Raw genomic sequence first — 7,447 nt, forward strand, 5'->3', positions numbered from 1 at the left:
TTTCATCTCACGGTTGCAATAACTTACAAAACTTTAGACCGTAATCTAATGTTTTCTCATATCTTTTCAATTTGATTAAAAAAATCTCTTTTGCAAGAAAAAAAAAATATAATCATTACTAAACAATTATCTCCAAAAGGGATGACCGGCGATTTTTTTTAAATAGATTCAATGTGACCCGACCCTTTTTTGAATTCAAAGATAACGGAAGCTTAGTGCACCTAATTATATTTACTTAAAACAAAAGAAAGCAAAACAGTTGGACGCATTCTTATCTTATCTCATTCATGCACATAATAGTGATTGATAACAAAACATGACTTTTTGGTAAAAGTATATAAAAACGCGTTTTATAAAAACTTTAGAAAGTCAAATTAAATGGAAAGTTTGAACTAAAAAGACAAATAATAATTTTCTAGAAGAAGAAGAAAAGGTGATAAACCCTTCGGCGCTGACACATAAATCAAATCACATTTTCTTTGTGTGTTTTCTTTTCTATTTATTTGTTTTTTTTTTTGTGCTTCTATTTTATTTTTATTTAGTTTTTCGTCGGTATTCTATACTAGCATTTGAACTCCAACTATTTTATATTCGCACCGTAAAAACTTATTAAAGGAGAAAGGGTTAATTTCCCATTAAATTTTATTTTGAGTTCAAACTCGAGACTTTTAATTAATGATAGAGTGATACTATTCATCTATCAACAAAAGTTATGATATAAGGTCCCGTCTCGAAAAAGAGAGCAGCATTGGGAGCTATTTCTTGAAATGATATATATTACTACTAATTTTCATAGATGATGTAATTTTTATGCCACATAATAATAGTTATAGACCTCCAAAAAAAAAAAAAAGACGTGTCTAAAATTGAACATTGAAGTAATCTCACAAAAAGATTCGATGATCTAATTAAATAATAGTATTATGGCTCGAGATTTACTCGAACATCATAGTGGACGTCTATGTAGAATTAAGAACATACAACAGACGTTTTTATGTTTTGAAACGGTCAAGCCGACATAATAAGCATTGCATTCAAATATGTGGAAGAAAAACAAAACTCATACTGTACTCAAAATTATAGTTAAATCTTAATCGGAGATCGACGTATACATAAAACAAGATTTTAAATCCCATCATTTAATTTTTTTAACATGAATACATAGACAAAGTTGTGTAGGAATATGGCAATCAAATTAGAGATTAATTAGTGTACCACTTCATACAAAAGCATGATGTGGCGATTTAAATAATAGTCATTACTAGTCAGCATCAAAGCATTCTTTAATGGCCTTTAATTATTAACCTAATTTTCTTCAATCCTTAAATTATTAATTAAGACTAAAGTGTTCTTTTAACCTAATACACAGTCTCAGTACTCCACCCCAACTCCCCCCCCCCCCCCCCCCCAACTTCAGAATCAATCATTCATCTTCTCACCAAATTAAAATAGAAAGTAAAAGTAGGACCTCTTTAGTTACGTAAACATTTAAAAAGTAAAAGAGTTGCTTCAGAAGAAAAAAGATAAATCCATCACCTTTTCACTTTTATAATGAGTATAGAGACACCACTTTAAATTGTTTTGGAGACTTTGGTTTTAAATATAGATTCCACATTTCGAACACAAAATTTGGAGTACGGGCGTTAAATTATTTAATTTTTTTTATAGATTCGAACACAAATTTTTTAGTTTTAGAAAATAAATTTTATATATTTAAAAACTAAAGTATATGACCGCGCAATAATATTTTTTAAATATATAAGAAAATTACTCGAAAAATAGTAATAGCACATAAAATGAAATAGATGGAGTAATAGCTATTGCAATTTACACATACATTGGAGGGTGTAAGAAGAATTCTCCTCTAATTAAAGATATTCATCTTTTTTTTAAACATAAATAGCAGTAATAAACAAGCGGATTTAGTGTGTAACTTATGAATTCAGGAGAATTTAATAGCTTTTATCTAAATTTTGCATATGTATAACATTGAATATTTATAAATGTTCAACTGTGAACTTATTTATTACTGTATATTAACTTGAGATCATTGTTGAAACTCATAAACTTCAATTCTGAATCCGCCTATGAATAACACTTTGCTTCCTCGATTATTAATAAATTCTAATTCTAGTCCTTGTGTATTTTGCTATGCACGTTTTACATTTATCACTTGAAATCTGCACACTTTTGATTCATTTGCTAGCATATTCACAAATTTCATGCTTTATTTAATCGTTCCATCTAGGGCTGGGCGTTCGGTCGGTTCGGTTCGGTTTCACAAATTCGGTTCGGTTTTTTGATTTTCGGTTTGTAAAAAATGGGAACCGAAACCGAACCAAAATAACTTCGGTTCAGTTCGGTTTTTACAATTTCGATTCGGTTTATTCGGTTTAGATATGGAAACTTTCCCACAGCCACAAGTAGGCGTTTGGACAATTTCAAGCAATTTTTAACAAACATAAGCTAAAATTAGAGCAATGTTTTCTAAGCTCAGAGAAAACAGGAAACAGTAACAATATTAGTACATTTGAACAGGAGCAAAGCCGTCACATATATATATATATATATATATATATAACACAGTCACAACACGGAACATTAGCTAAAAGGGCTACGAATTGGGTTGGATATTTTATTTTGGGATTGGGATTTCGGCCTCTTTATATATATATATATATATATATACACGTTTCAAGAAAAAAGTGGCTTGTTAAAATTTAGTTTTTCGATTTAACCTAATTAAATTTTGCATAAACCGAAAACCGAACCGAATTGTTGAATTCATATAAATTTAAACCGAACCGAAAAACCGAAATCGAAATTAACTTCGGTTCGATTCGGTCGGTTTTTCCGGTTTGAATCGAAATATGCCCAGCCCTAGTTCCATCATATTTAATCGCAAACTTGTTATGTTAAGTTTATACTATTACGACATATTTGAGAGTACTATACTTTTAAAATAGTACAAATATAACATATTTCTCCGTAAAGGGATCAAAATTCTACATTTTAATTAATGAAAGGTTAAATGTATTTAGTCATTTATCAAAAGGCCCAAAAGCAGAATTGACATAAGTGAGGGATCAAAAGTGCTATTATCCCTAAAGAGAACCAACAAAAAGTTCTACTATTAACCACCTAATGAAGCAACTAGCTTGTTATCTTAAGTTATTAATAAAATAATTAAGATACATCATACATCCACTTTATAGATCTCTCACTTTAATCAATGAATAAGCTAAGATACAATTTTGATTAAACAACAATAAAATGGAATGTTAACACCTTTATGTGAGAGCCATTTGAACAAGTAAAGAACAAATCAGAACATGCCTTTTTATTTGCTCATCTTTTTGTAGATATGCAGGCTTTTTTAGCTCCATGCTTACCTGTTCCCTCTAACCAACGCTCCATAAATTATTTTATTTATTTATTTATTTCATATCACCTTTGTCTCTCACTTATTTTTTGTCAATACATTATTAGCAAGTTTGTACCCTACCCCCCAATATTGATGGGGACATTCTTGTAATTTTATCTTACATAAGAAAACAAGATTTGTAAAGGTGCTTTTAGGTAACAACTCTGTCTCCATTTAGTTGTCACATTTTGTACTCCATAGTTAATTTGAGCAATTCTTTGGCAAAATCACATGAGGAGTAGGTGTGCTTGCGAAAAGGGAAATCAGAATATTTTAGGTAGATCGATCAATTTCGCTCTATTTAAGTGATCCATATGAGCCGAGAAAAAAATAAAGATCACGTTAATAATTGTTCGTAGTGAACCTATCGAATTTTGAAGGTTCTCCTATGTGCCATTAGCTAATTTTGTCTCTTCAAGCTTGCTCATGAAAGTTTAGGATTTATGTCCGTCTGTGATATACTTTCACTTTATAATGAGATCAAAACATTTTGTGACAGCGGATGATCAGCGAAAACACATCTCACAAAATCAAAAACTACATCAATATACTAGAACTTACAAGTTTTCTACTACAAAATATTTAAAATATTATAGATGACTATTGTTTTGTTGTTGAAGAAATCTTGATGCCATGTCCTCAAGAAATAATGTAAATATGATTCGGAAATATAAGAATCAATTTTGCGTGACATTATTTAGTAAAGAGAGATCTAAATTATGAGTTTGATGAAGTCTTATATATCCAAGGTGAAGAGCCCATGTGTTGGGTAAGGCTTTAAATAGAGGGGACAATAGCTAAAAGGGCAAGTAAAGGCACAAATCCCAAACACACACAAAAAATCTTTACTTTTTTTATGCAGGTGTTCTTATCACATTTAGTAGGAGTTTGGACATGCGATTTCAAATCATAAGATGAAATCAGCGTTTGAACATGCGATTACATCTTATAATTTCATGTCATGAGATGAAATCTCAAATCATCCAAATAGGCATGATTTAAGATTTCAAATCATGTCCAAACGACACCTAATAAATTTTACGTGACACAAATATAAATTAGTCGAAATCCTAATATGAATATTGAATAATGAGTGGAAGAGGGGGGGGGGGGGGGGGGGGGGGGGGGGAAACAAGGATCTAAACATTTAAGTATAAAAGGATCAACCACAGGTTTTAATATGTGGGGAGCCAGAGAGGAGTTGGCTAAGGCATGGCTTAAAACTTGCCAACTTGTCCTTTGTATTGAGTGCAACTTGACACAAAACAATGACTACTTTTTATTTTTATTTTCATATTTTAGCCATCTGAGATATATTTAGAATTTGTTGGCTCAACTATTTCATATCATATCTAATAGGCCCATTGAGCAGTTCCATAGCTATATATATATATATATAATTAGGCAAAATCAGAATTTTTAGTTAATGAATTTTGGACCATAATTTTTTTTTGCTTTTTGGGTTCCGGATAGATTATTTTTACCTATTAAATGAATTTTTTTTAACACAAATGCAAAATTTGAACTAAAGTTATTTGGTTCTGTCAAACCCGTAACAAGTACGGTGGCTCTGCTCCTAAATACAGTGAAGGGTGATCAATGAACACCCTCAATAAAAATTTATACCACACACACAAAAAGATACTATGTGTATGTAAGTCAAAAAATACTTATATATAAAAGTTGATGACAACGATATTGCCGTTGAGGAGAGTATACTGTTCTCTAGCAAGATATTTTCTGTTCTCCAAATCCAAACTCAAAATCTCTATTTAAGTGTGGAGGGATCGTAGCCACCGCAGTACAATTATGGTTGGTGAAACATTGACTACTTCAAAGTTTCAAAGGAGTTGAGAGAATTTAAGATGGAAGTACTAAATTGAACTAGAAATAGATACATGAAGTGATTCATTTTGGCCTACCTTCACGTTTCTTGCTATTATTAGACTATGACCCTTTTGGATTTCTGCTATATTTGGAATATTACAATCTGGCCCTATTTTTGTACTTATCCAGTCATTGATTTTCTGGCCAATTAAGGCAAAAAATATCGGTTCAATTTGAGGTATTTTTTTTTTTTAAAAGAAAAAATTTGACAATGGTAAGATTGAGTTCAAATCTATAACAATAAGATTTCCTCTCAGATTCAGAAGTTCAAGTTTAAATTTCTTTCTTCGTTTTCTTATAATGTGTTTAATTACCAAATAAAAGTAATAAAATACTTTTTACTTCTTCCTTATAATTATTTTTATTTAAATATTTTGACTAGTTTTTCATGGATTAATTTGCGTTACATACTTAGCCCTAATAAAAATGAGTTGAGTACATAAATGAGCAAATTGTTAACCGGCCTAAATTTAAGCGAGTTAAGACGGATCAAATTTTAGTGGGCTAATTTTCCACCATAAACCAGCCCTTTTCGTAGTTTTTCTTCCAATCTAAACAAGGTTTGATGTCCCTTATTATTTTGTGTTATTGGTAAATCATAATGATACAAAGACCACTTTAAAATATGTACAAAAAGGGGATGATCTCCCAAGGTTCATTCGCATTGGTCCTTACATCAAACCGTGACTCTAAGTGAACTGGGCTTATATTGGGCTGCCATATACAGGATAGTATAGTCCAAGCCCATTTTTTCATGAACTATAGTCCAAGTCCATTATCAATCGTATAAGGGAGTTGCCAATAATAAGACAAAAAATCAAATTTTTGCGCGGATTGACCTTCGAAGGCACTGGTCTTTCATTTTTCCCTTCGCTTAAAAAGGTGGCCGAAAATACCTCAAGCTTCTGGGTTCAAATTCCGCAAAAAAAAATCGCAAGGCAAGGCTTTGCAAAAAGTCTGCCTTATGCGGCAGACGTAAGCAATGCCCTATGCGGCAGACGTAAGCATAACTAAAAGTCTGCCTTATAAGGAAAAGTCTGTCATATGCGGTACACTTTTAGTTATGCCTTAAGACAAAGTCTGCCGCATAAGGCAGGCTTTTTGAGAAGCTTTGCCTTGCGATTTTATTTTTTATTTTTATGACTAAGCCGGGGTTCGAACCCGGAACCTCGGAGTATTTTAGGCGAAGAGCAAAAATTAAACACCAGCAATTTGAGGGGCAAGAATTAAAGACCACCCCCAAAGGACAACCGTGCAAATTGTTGTTGTGCGAATTGCCCTTCAAAGGCACTGGCCTTTAATTTTTATCCCTCAAATTGCTGGTCTTTAATTTTTCTCTTTCGATTAAAAAGGTGGCTGAAAATACCCGAGGTTTTGGGTTCAAACCCCCACTCAGTAAAAAAGAAAAATTGCAAGGTAAGGCTTTGGAAAAAGTCTGCCTTATGCGGCAGACGTTGCCTTAAGGCACAACTAAAAGTCTACCTTATAAGGCAAAGTATGTCATATCCGACAGGCTTTTAATTATGCCTTAAGGTAAAGACTGCCATATAAGGCAGCCTTTTCGCAAATCCTTGCCTTGCGATTTTTTTATTTTATTTTTATGACTAAGCCACGGTTCGAATCCAGAACCTTCGAGTATTTTAGGCGAAGGACAAAAATTAAAGACCAGCAATTTGAGGGGTAAAAATTAAAGACCACCCCCAAAGAAGGACAATCGTGCAAATTATTTCTGCGCGGATTGCCTTTCAAAGGCACTGGTCTTTAATTTTTACCCCCAAATTGTTGGTCTTCAATTTCTGCCCTTCAAATTGTTGGTCTTTAACTTTTATCCTTCGCCTAAAATACTTCGAGGTTTTGGGTTTGAACCCCGGCCTAGTCATAAAAATAATAATAAAAAATCGTAAGGCAAGGCTTCGCGAAAAGTCTGCTGGATATGACAAACTTTGCCTTATAAGGTAGACTTTTTAGTTATGCCTTAAGGCAACGTCTGCGGCAGACTATGTTCCTTTTCCGGCATAGTTTTGTAGTATAACTTAATTTTTACAAATCTATGCCGGACAAGGCATAGTTTCTGTGTAGTTCTATGTAACTACATTGAACCATGCTGAATAGACATAGTCTGTTATGAAATCTTGC

The sequence above is a fragment of the Lycium barbarum genome, chromosome 7, assembly GCF_019175385.1.
Source record: "Lycium barbarum isolate Lr01 chromosome 7, ASM1917538v2, whole genome shotgun sequence".
Taxonomy (NCBI): domain Eukaryota; kingdom Viridiplantae; phylum Streptophyta; class Magnoliopsida; order Solanales; family Solanaceae; genus Lycium; species Lycium barbarum.